Source organism: Ambystoma mexicanum, chromosome 4q, assembly GCF_040938575.1.
Source record: "Ambystoma mexicanum isolate Mex_15411 chromosome 4q, UKY_AmexF1_1, whole genome shotgun sequence".
Taxonomy (NCBI): Eukaryota; Metazoa; Chordata; class Amphibia; order Caudata; family Ambystomatidae; genus Ambystoma; species Ambystoma mexicanum.
This window is the reverse complement of record NC_090928.1, coordinates 394,674,535-394,686,784: the sequence shown is the minus strand read 5'-3', so window position 1 is coordinate 394,686,784 and position 12,250 is coordinate 394,674,535. Positions and strand designations below refer to the sequence as shown.

The following is a 12,250-nucleotide window of genomic DNA, read 5'->3' as shown; positions in this document are numbered from 1 at the left end:
TCACTTGCTGTTGATGCCTACTGCCGCAGAGGTCATACCCACCTCCCACTGCCCCCGCGTAGCTGGTCTTGCAGAGTTTTGTAGATTAAACAATGTTTGTTTTGTCAGACCCAACATCACAAAGAGCTTTTTCTTCACATGGCTTTTACCAATTATGAGGGCGTTCCAACCGCAAAGCGCATTGAGGCCATACAAATGGGGAAAGAGCGCTATATAAATAACCATATACAATGCAATTACCCCGAAAAAACTCTGACAATAGATTTGTGTTTTTGCATTATTTCCGTTGAGAAAATGGTCTCAATATCAGATTGGCATACTTTGATTCAGTTAAATCAATCTTTAATCTTGTCCCATCTGGATTAAATTGGTGCTAATTGATTTCATGCTCAATATAACTGTGGCAATGATGCATCAAACTCACACATGTCTCAATTTGGGGAAGCCATTGTGTCAGGAGAACCTGAGACCAGAAGAGCTAAATGAGCATTAGTAGAGCCAATAGGTTGGTCTTGTAAATGTAGAGGGTGCAAGTGTTTGGTTTTGAGAGGCGGGCGGCACTGTGCTAAAAAAAATGATACCCTCTACATTTTCAAATGTAGACCTATTGGCTTTGCCAATGCTTGTTTCATGTTCTATTGGCCTCAAGGGTTCGCCATTATAAATTGCTTCTGTGAATTAGGCCCAGTATCTTTAGTTTCACACCAGGATACTCGCAATGGTCAGTGGCTTTTTAAGGAACACTTTGACAGTAAGTGTGGGGTGGCAGATGTGTGTGCATTGCAAGTTTTAAAAATAAATCGATCTTTGATTGGTTGATTGAAGGATACAATCTGCAGGGAAGGGCCTTTACTTGAAACTTCGATAGCAGAGCCTTAAATAGAAACAGAAAATCTTTAGGCATTAAGGACCTTATTCGCTGCAATCTTCCCTGGTACTCGGGGTGTCTTATCAGCAGCCATTTTGATTTGTGCCGGCGCACCATGTCAAGGAAAGGACTGCTAGGAGCTGATAAACTACGCAGTGCCGTGCCTCTCGGCCGTCTCGGGGGTCTGGGCCCTCTCCCGCCGTTATCAGGTCGCACCAAGCGCCTATTCCGGGCCTAGAAATCAGCAAAGACCTTACTGCGTGTGAGAAACTCCTTCCACGTCTGTTCACTGTTAGAGCCAGTCCAATAATGACCGCTGATTGTTCCCGCGAGATGAACTTTAAACGAGTCAAAAGTCGACTGCTGGACTGTGGCATCTTCTTTCCCTATGGGTGGCAAATATTGCACAGCAGCTTAGCAACATTTATACAACCAGGGGTGGGCTGGCCAACAGGGAACTCTGGATATTTCCCGCCAAGGCCTCTGCGCCTTGGGCCTCTTTGGTAACCTATTCAATTTTCACATTTTTTCATAGGAAAGGGGCGGGGCTTGCTGATATGGGGTTGAAAATGATTTCCAGGGCCTCTTTTGGTTCCCCGTCCACCCCTGTATACAATGCACGTTATGCCACTCACGAAAAATCTATCGTAGATGTTGCAAGTCATCTTTAGAAGAGGCCTTTTAAATATAGAAGCACGTCACATCAACGAGAGATCGCAACGTAGAGGAAATCCCAGCAAAACGAAATACCAACATGTATCACTGTTTGCCCAGTTCCTGCCCAAATACACTTAAATACAATATTAAACACAGGTCCTATATATTATGATGCTGGACCTATATGTCACGCCTGTGTCATTTTAGGTCAACATTTGGACCATTTGCTCGTTTTGAAATACTTTGGTCCTATGCACAGACTTTGCATTTTTGGGGTTTACAGTAAATATATCAATTTGCAGTGGTTTATTCCATAATGTAAGAAATTAACAAAATGACATACATTGGGATATGATTAGCCCAAAAAACGAAGAGTTAACAAGGCTGGCGTAAACTTCGGAAGCCGACACGTGTTTCGGCTTTACTGAATAATCTTTCCTGTAGATGCAAATGTACAATGGTGTGGACTCATATCGAAAAAAATCCTGAAAGGCCAAAGTAAGGAAGGATGCTTGGTTAACCAAAAGGACTGCCTTCATATGTAGTCATGGCATTCACATAGGATGACATACCTGACATCATTGGTTACATCAGTGAACTCATCAGAACAAAAGGCAGAGCTACATATGTGGACGCTCTCCAGCAACCACTGCCCGGTTGTTAAAGTCACAAAACATTGCTACACAATCCAGTTATGCCCAGAGATCTGCATGATGTCGCCGCCCTATGGAGGCTAACAGGAATTTCAGGTGGGGCATCTAACAGTGAGTGAATATGCAGTCTGCTGGAAGTCAGGGCAATATTGTAATTCCCCCCATAAAGAGCTTGGTAGGAGAGGTGGTGAAGTAGCCCAGTCAGGCTTGGAAGGTGGGTAGGCTGGGCCAGGCCTGGACAGTGTCCTGATATGAGCCCAGATAGGCTGAGCAATGTCTAGCTTTCTGGAGTATAATCAGTGATCATTCCATGTGTGTGTAGCCCTGAAGGCCACTCCGTTGCAGATCTCATGCAGAGATTGGAATGCAGCAGTGTCCTACTTTCATTTTATGAGGCCAGCCCCCTGCCAAATCCCAGCCTGTGTCTAATATAGTTCATGTGAACATCCCACAGAGGTCACAGAGGTCATAAGCGGCTGGGTCTCCTCCACGCCAAGGCATTCCCACCTCCGGTAAGAAGCGCTCTTCATGCTGCAACCCTCTCCCCACCTGTGTGTCCCGATAAAACAGCTCTGCCCCAGAAATCTTCTAAAGGTAATGACTTTGCAAATAGATGTATATAATGTCAGTTTATTTCCATGACTAATAACAAACTCCTCTTTTAACATGCTGGTCACATTATGCAATCAGTGAATGATAATGAGTTGACTCTGGGCTCATCTTTTGGTAGCAGATAAGTACACAGACTTAAATACGAAACACGTGTCTGATCCAGGAAGAAAGGGTGATGCCTGATCTCAGTGCATCTCCAGAGGGTGCCTATGTACCCAATGGCACAGGTGGCAGCACGCTGGTGCGTACCACTCGACGAACGCACTAGATGCAAGATCCCCACCAGGTAGATGTTAAGGGGTTAACAGAATACCAAAGATAGGTCCAGAGTAGCTTGGGAGCCCATCCTCTCTGCTTAGAAGCATATAGCATCAGACTTCCTACAAAATTCCCAGGGTTACAATTATATTAAAACCAGCTCATGGTGTAGTACCATTTTTCACGTAACACTAATTAATGGTGATCGCGTTGTGACCTCGTTCATGGTTGAGGTTCTGAGTTATGCTGGCATGGTTCCACATATTTCCATTGTGTTTATTGTATTTTATTTATTTGGATAAGGGAGTAATGATTTGTCAAGAAACTATGTACCACAGCATGTATGGTTAACAGGGCAATCTCAGTGATGGGTGCCTTACATTGGCAGATAAGATGTAGAGACAGATATGATAACTAAGTGTGGTGTGGGGCATTGGAAAAGCAACCAGCGACGACACTGACATACGTTCACAAAGGTACATATCACACAGCGTCTGGGAAAGATGAGAGTGTAGGGTGAGGAGAGAAGGAGTAGGTCCATTGTCATTCAAAGCTAACCGAGGGGCTGGGCGGTGCTTTTCAGATCCTGACTGGGAAGGATGAGAGTGGAAGGTGAAGAGAGAAGTCTTGTCCATGGTCATTCACAGTTAAACCACAAGATTTAGTATTCAAGTAGGCAGCAAAGTCATCCGAAAGAGAAATAAGAGTATAGGGAGGGATCAGAGGAGGGGGAGAACAGATGATTGAGTTCTGTAAACAGTCTGCACGGGCGAGTGGAAAGAAGAATAAGAAGATTAGAGTAATTGCGTTGCTTAGCAGAGACGAGGGAATTATCATAGAGTGTGTGGAGATAGGAGAGAGATGCACGAAGCGTTCAAAATTTACAAAAAGAAGGATTGAGCCAAGGTTGGGGAGTCTCACAAGAAAGAGAAAATGGGCGCAAGGGCTAAAAGAGATCCAATGTGCTTTTAAGACCAGAGAAAAGAGTATCCGCAACACTCTCTGTTGAGAGGGCTGAGATTTGGGAGAGCAAAGGAAGAACATAACTGAGGGAGGAGACAAACATAAGTTTCTAAGATCATAATGAGAGAACATTAAGGAGGAAGCGGAAGGAGATGTGGATTTGGGAAACGAGCGAGACAAAGAGAGAAGGAAATGCTCCAAAGAATGGAGCAGAAATAGAAGAGAAAATAAGGTCCAGAGAGGAGCCAAATTGGTGATATGGCAGAGCAGGTAATTGAAATAGATGATAAGATTCAATGATTGGAATAAAAGGACAAAAATGAAGAGTAGCGGAAAGATGAAGATTGAAATCACCAGGTATAATCGTGGTTTAGAAGAAGGGCGTAAACAGGAGAGAAGTGCATCAAGATCATTGCAAAAGGATGCAATGGGTCCGGGGAGGGACGATAGATGACAAGTAGATTCAGGGGAAAGGAGACGTGAAGGAATTAAAATAATATTCAAAGCTAAAAAAAAAGGATGGCAAATCAGGGCCACGAGGAGATAGCAACCACGAAGAATGTGTGAGAATTCATTCCGGTACCACAACCACAATATTAAACTGATGAACCAAAGTTTACTAAATTCGGTTGTTGTTCAATGCTTCACACTAAACTGCCACTATCAGAAGAAGCCGGAATTCTTAGTCTGACCATATTCTTTAACAAAAACTCTGAAACAAAAGACCTCCAGTGTACCTCATCCTCGGACCACTTCTGATTGGGTGAAGGCGACTAAGCAAAGGATCCTAATTGGCTGAAAACTATTTCTACAGATTTTCTGGAAAGCATTCTCGCACACCATTTGCAAAGGCTGCAGATCTGGACAAAGGTCATGCCTCACACACACTGTTGCAATCTTGTTTGTCCAACAATGTTAGGTGACAAGATGCGGAACAAGAACACACTCATGCTAAAATGGTTACAATATTTATTATGACAATGAAGAAACATAAAGGACACAGAGCAGAAATAATGCATAACAAATGAGAATGCAATCATACTTCCCCCACGATTAACCAAACAGCCCTTGGGTACCCCAATCCATAGCAGAACAGCTCAGAGACAGAAAGCTGTTTGGGCCTGTTTGACCGTGAGCAAACACCACCTTATCCTAGCTGAGAGGTTCCAGCGATGATTTTGACCACTTGTGAAGTGGTGACTTCTGAGAATTTGAATTCTGTAGTGAATTTAAGGTGGCTATTTATAGATAATTTGGCCAAGTCAGGTTTAGATAAGGTAGTTCTTTTAGCAGCAATATTATTTTGCAGGGTGACAGTTTTGTTAGACAGGGCATTTTGTATGTCTATACACAATACTTTATCCTTAATGTAGGTATCTTCAGGGGATATAGGGGACGCCAGTTCCCTTAGGATCACAACGAGTTCTTTTTGATTCTGTCGTTGTAGGTATCTCTTTTGGTATGTATAATTTCAGTTTTGTATTTGTTTGTTAGTTCAGTTAGGTTACGTTTGTTTTCTTTGGTTGGGGAGTTTCTCCATAACACTTCTAATTTTCTTTTTTCAGCCCGCATAACTTTTAACTGGGGGTGAACCAAGTATTAAGATGGCCTTTTGGTATGCTTTTTCTTAGTTTGAGAAGTGCGATGGCATCTAGTGCTAGCGTCATAGTGGAGTTGGACATTTCAAATAATTCGGCTGGGTCAGCTGTTTCTAGCGGGGCGTTCAATGTTGGTATTATGAGAGGCATGAGATTGTCAGTAGTTCTGTTTCGTTTGCTCCGTGTGAGAAGGCGTGGCGTAGTCTGCTTGATTGAGGGTGCTGTATATTTGGTCTGTATGGTAAAGGAAATAAGATAATGGTCAGTCCAAGTTAAGGGTAGGATAGAAGAGATGGAAGTTTCCGCATTAAGGTCGGCAACCCAATCTAGTATTCTGCCTTTCTCATGGGTAGGGTGCTTTACTCTTTGTGTGAAACCCAATTTTTTTAAGATATTGGAGAGTGCCTTATCCTGGGGGTCCTTAGGATCATGATAGCCCAGATTAAAGTCGCCTAGCAATAGGACTTGCGATGTAGGTTTAGTATTATCTGAAAGTATGGTCATAACATCTTCTTCAAAGAATCCGAGGGGTCCAGGAGGTCTGTAGATTAAATGCATGGTTAAGGTGCTTGTCTTAGTTGTGGCAAATTTAACTGTGAAAAGTTCACATGACTTAACGTCAGGAGAGGCAGTTACTCTAAGTCCTAGGCTTGTTTTGGTGATGAAGGCAATGCCTCCACCATTCGAAGATACTCTGTCAGCTCTCACAATGGAATAGCAGTCTGGTAAGGCTAAGAGGAGAGAGGTACCTGCAGCCTCATGAAGCCAGGTCTCTGATACAACCAGGAAGTCGAGGTCGCCTAGGTTACTTAGGTCCGCTATGTCCGTGGCATGAGCCACCAGCGATCTGGTGTTAATTAGAGCGCCTTTTAGAGTGGGGCTGGTTACTTCCTGTGGGTTAGGGAGAGCCTTCGCTTGGTTCTCTTTTTTTATGATAGTCATGCAAGTTGGGTTATTAGCTGTTTCTGGAATACAGTACTTGTGTTGCAGATTATATTGGGAAGATGCATTGATATGAAGTCTGGCGCCGAGCCTCATGTTTCTGTCCCTAGTTTTACAGGGTTAGTTTGGTGTAGGTTTCCTGGCATATAGATTGATCCATTGTGAGGGAGTTAAGATTGCGGCTGTTTTTGAGTTAGAGTCTGGACCATTAGTGGCCTTCTGGGTCTGACTAAATTTTGGTAGAAATGTTGTGGGTCTAATATTAAGGTGCTGTGAGTTAAAGTGGAGCGGAGGCAGGAATTTGGAGGGTTTAATCCCTGTTATGTGGGGATGAAGTCATTTTGCTAATTACTTTAGTGAATTCTAGGCAAGAGTGGTGAGCCTCTATGGCATACGAGTGGGTTTGTGTTGGGCTAGATAGGAGGGTAACTAGTAATAGGCAGACAGCGTACATGTTATGGTCTGAAACCGTGACTACACTGGTGGGGGGTATGAGATGATCTAGAGCATTGAGAAGATGTTTTAAATGAGGTACTTAACGTATGCAGTTAGACGGTACACTAGGTGGTGCATGTGGGATAGCACTGTTGAGTGCAAGTTGAACTGAAGCATTGGGTGGGCTTTTAAAAGTGATGCATAACATTTGCAATTGGGCACTTCAAAGCAAGGGTATGTGACCACACCTTGGGCATCCAGATTCCTGTAACTGCTTAAGAGGAGCACAGGCCTATTGCTTCATAACATAGATAGACGTCCGACAGACAGACAGACAGACAGACAGATAGATAGATAGATAGATAGATAGATAGATAGATAGATAGATAGATAGATAGATTAGATAGAAAAGATATAATAGATAGAATGGATAGATTAAATAGATAGATGGATAGACTAGATAGATGCACAAACAGATAGAATAGATAGATTGCATAGATAGAATAGACAGACAGACAGACAGACAGATAGATAGATAGATAGATAGATAGATATAATAGATAGATAGAATAGATAGAATAGATATAATGGATAGATTAAATAGATATAATGGATAGACTAGATAGATACACAAACAGATAGAATAGATAGATTGCATAGATAGAATAGACAGACAGACAGACAGACAGACAGATAGATAGATAGATAGATAGATAGATAGATAGATAGATAGATAGATAGATAGATAGATAGATAGATAGATAGACAGACACAGAGACAGATAGATAGATAGATAGATAGATAGATAGATAGATAGATAGATAGATAGATAGATAGAGATAGACAGATAGATAGATAGATAGATAGATAGATAGATAGATAGATAGATAGATAGATAGATAGACAGACAGATAGACACATAGACAGACAGACAGAATGATAGATGTATTCAAAACTACAACATGATAGATAGGTAGGATAGATACAATAGATAGAATTGATAGACAGATAGACCGATAGATGTATTCAAAACTGCAACATGAAGCAAAGATTCACTGAATAACTGCGCTCTCCTTGTTCCTGTAACAAAAACATGGTACCGTTGGATTTTGAGTCATGCTCAGCAAATTACACAAGTGTATGCAACACACGGGAATGTTTTGAGAGCTTCGCCAAGAAATAATGTGAACGCTTATTGCCCATAGTGAATTATTTAGTACCATGTCAATGTGCAACAAGATGGGTTGTCTTCGTAACTATGAGTAACACATATGTTTAAATGTGCATGTGGCTGTCAAGTCTGGAATAGAATTTGAAGTATGCTCAGCCTATGCATAAGATACAATTCTTAAGGTAATGTTAAATATGGTTGTTTACCAGTTCAATGGCCCCAGTCCTTAATCCCTATGTATTCATGCATCGCCCCCAGCGGTGGACTGGCCTATAGGGAACTCTGGAGATTTCCCGGTGGGCCCCTGCACCCTGGGCCTCTTTTGTGTGGTATTTCCAAATTTTCTCATAGGAAAAGCATTGGGTTTGCTGAAAATGTGTCAAATGGGGCCACTTTGAACATTATTTCCAGGGCCTGTTTTGGTCCCAGTAATTATTTCCAGGGCCTCTTTTAGTTCCCAGTCCATCCCTGATCGCCCCCCCCAACCCCGGTTATCACTGTGCAGATACGGTGTGCGGTGAGGCCTGCTTACAGGCTGAGCAACAGCTTACCGGGCTTAACAGGTGCCCCTTTAAGAAGCTCGAGCGACTAATCGCCTCTTGCCTGTCTGCTGTGCTCTTCCCTAAACGCCCACTTTCCAAGATGCAATCACTGCGGGTTTACGTAGGGTGACCAGACGTCCGTATTTTCCCGGGACAGTCTGGCGAAATCACCCAGAGTTTTTTTCTTTCATAAACCCCGTCCGGGGTTTCAGATATGGTCCCTTTTTTTGCCGGGACCCAAATTCAACATCCCGAAATGTGGTCCCGTTGCAAATCTTTTTGCGTGAATGGGGGCGTGAAATGCTTTTCATGCCCCCATTTCCTACTCCTTCACCTCCCCAGCGCTCTCCTCCAATGAGAGGAGTGTGCATGTTAGCATACCCCGTCCCCGCCCCCCGCAACAGTCCAGGGACATAGAAGTAGGACTAAAGTTGTATGTGTATTTACCTTACTCCTACTTCTATTTCGATGGCCTGTCTGGGTTTCTCTTTTTAGAAATCTGGTCACCCTAGGTTTACGGGGTGACGTATTCTCCAGCGCCGTGTCTGCTTCGGTTCTACGCCTGCCCTTACTTTCCTTGCCAGCCTGCATCCCCCAAGGCGCTCTTGCTGAGCCTTGCCTGCTGCTCTCAGTCCTGCGCGCCACCGGGCCCCTGGTGGTCACTGTGTGCCAGGGGCTGTTTCCAGACACCACACGTACCCCAGACTGCCGGAATGGAATGGCGGGCACGAACCAGGACAAGGTGATGTAGTCTCCCCCCAAAATATGTAGATCCAGATTGTGGTTTGTTAACAGATTTCGTGTAGTAGCCTCGATCCAGTTCTATTTTACATTTTGAGTAAACTGTCCACGTATCCCATCTTTGATTTTTTTAAATACAATGTTCTAATCTTTTTTAGATTATTCCAGAACTCAATGCTTTCATCAAAAGTATGCTTTTCCGAGGACTAATAAGCAGGGCAGATAGAAATGCAACGAAGAGAGAAATGTATTTATTTTAATTTTGTTGGGCATTTGTGAGGCATTTGTGAAGCGCCTATGCAACAGAAGAGAGAGCAGGAGAGAGCAGGAGAGCAGGTCTATGTCATTTCATCGACGCGTGCAATTTCAATGGTTTTTTTTTGCGAGTATGTTTTGCCAGAAAAACGAATCAAAGTTGTTTATTTTTTATTTTTGGGAGGCGTTCCCTCCCAAACCTCAATCCCCTATTCTTTTTTACCTATTCCGGACCTCCACCCCACCTCTTCTATATACTTTTCCAACCCCCCACTATATATTTCGATGATTTATTTCGGTAAAATGTACTCGTAAAAAACCCATCCAACACAGACAATGCCATGACACGTTTAAAAGAAGTAAACACCAGGAGAGTGGCACCCCAATGCAAGACGGTTTTCACATGCACCAATCATGAAAGGATTCCCATATAATCAGATACCTCTCACCCAGGCGGGTCCTAAGAAAAGGACCTTCCCGTTTTGAGAGCTGCCCTGTATCTGGAGTGAGTCCTCAACTACTTAACTTTTTCTAGTTTTCCATATTATAAGTAGCCACCTTTTCCTGGTCAGCACCGACCCATATATCCAACTCAAACCCTACGTCTAAAGTCACAGCATTTTAACAATCACTGGCAAAGCCAACCGTTATGCCTTTGTGTACTCATGGGATATGCATTTGCCAGGCACGGCCATAATGGTACTACATGGCCATAAGATGTCAATAGCTGGAAAACATATGATGTCAGTGGCCGGCAAGCACCTCTATTATGCCTATACACAAGACAAAACTGCTGGCTTTGACCATGTTTTTTTTTTAACAGGACTTTAGTGCAAGAAGCAAATGCAAGGACACACATATTGTTCATAAATCAAGTAAATGAAGCACACATGGTTAAGACATTTTCTATTACCCCAGGAGCTCATTTGCAGATTTAATTAAGACGTGAACTCTCAGAAGACTTCTTAGAAATAATACTGGCATGCCCTATACAGAACAAAGTGTGATGTTACTGCATGACAGAGCTATCGTAAATAAATCCCAGGAGGGTGTGTCTTGGGCAAGGAGTGATGGTATTTTGCCTGAATGGCCATAGGGATTAGCATGGTTATAGGTGGTTAGTGAGTGATTTAAAAACCAAACAGCACCCCCAAATGGTGTGTTCCTCCTCACGTTCCATCTCCCTCCGATCTGTACTCCAGTGAAAATGTTTGGGCATATAGGTCTTTCCCAATAGCTAACTCCCCTCCATCTAATGCCGCTAACAGAAACTTCAGGCCTTGACTGCAGCCCTCCCTGGTATGACCCAAGGTACCCATTTCGGATGCATAGCCCTAGCAGAAGCCAGTACGCAAAAGCCCAACATGTGCATCCAATAGAAAGCAGAGTCTCTTAGACAAATCCACTGAAATACGCAAAGGCCAAATCCAGCTCTTCACGCCACACTAGTCAATCTCCTCCGAGACTGAACAACTTCCCTGCAACCTGCATCAGTCATTTCACACACTCACCCTCAGTGATATTGATTTATTCAAACAAGGGTTTCACATAAAACATGGTTATGCACAATTGTTAGTCAATTGAAATTGCCATTCAGTTGATCACTGGCGTACTGACCAAATAGGATTGTAGGGGTGGGGCAGACTGTGCCCCCATGAGCTGCACAACGAAGGCATCCAGGACTTTTTTGAGCAGTCTGTGCCTCTGTTAGCTCCATTATGATGGTGGAGCAGCACCTGCCTGAACATCTTTTTTTTAACATTGTCTTTGCAATAAGCAATGTATCTCTAGCATGCAGCTGTTGTATTAGTGGCTGCAGAAGACATGGACTTGACCTTCAGTGTCAATGCCTGGGTCATTTGCCATCGGATGGCCCATTTGCCTTTCATAACCCAGGGTTGGCTACTCAGTCTGGGCCTAATACTAAGTAAGTGAATCACACGGTTAAAACGTTTTCAAGTTGACATCGTTATTGTTTGCTAATGTATTCCCTTTTTGTGTAAATGCAAATGTTATGCGCATTCTGCATAACGGCAAGCTGCATGCCTGTGTTGAACAATCACTAGAATCAGATGACTTTATCGTGCATGCTCTTCTGGACTGTGTCTAAGGGCCTCATTACGACCCAGGCAGTAAGTTACCGCCTGGGCCGTGACTTTACCACCATGGCGTAAACTACGTTTACGCCATGGTGGTTGGCGGACTTACCGCCCCATTCCGACCTTGGCGGGGCGGTAAGTCCCCAATCCCCATTTACCCTTCCCCATTCCCATTTTTGCCCCATAGGGCATAATGAGAGTGGGGAAGGCGTTAATTACGCCACCGTAAATTACGGTGGCGTAATTAACTCCATGGTCCCTTAGCGCCATGGATTTTAACACCTGCTAAAAGCAGGTGTTAAATCCGCCATGGCGCTAAGGGACCTCGTACTCAGGCGGTAAGGGTCGGCGCTGTTTACGCTGCCGTAAACCCCTTACCGCCTGGGTCGTAATGAGGCCCTAAGTCTTGAACGTACTACAACCAATAGGACATTTCTCAGCGATCCCATGCTGTCT

At 43.5% G+C, this 12,250-nt stretch overlaps 1 protein-coding gene across 1 annotated transcript in view; it reads right to left on the bottom strand.

Moving 5' to 3' along the window:
* Positions 1-12,250, bottom strand: part of RYR2 (ryanodine receptor 2) — a 3,854,281-nt gene that overhangs the window by 3,624,718 nt on the left and 217,313 nt on the right. The window lies entirely within an intron of this gene.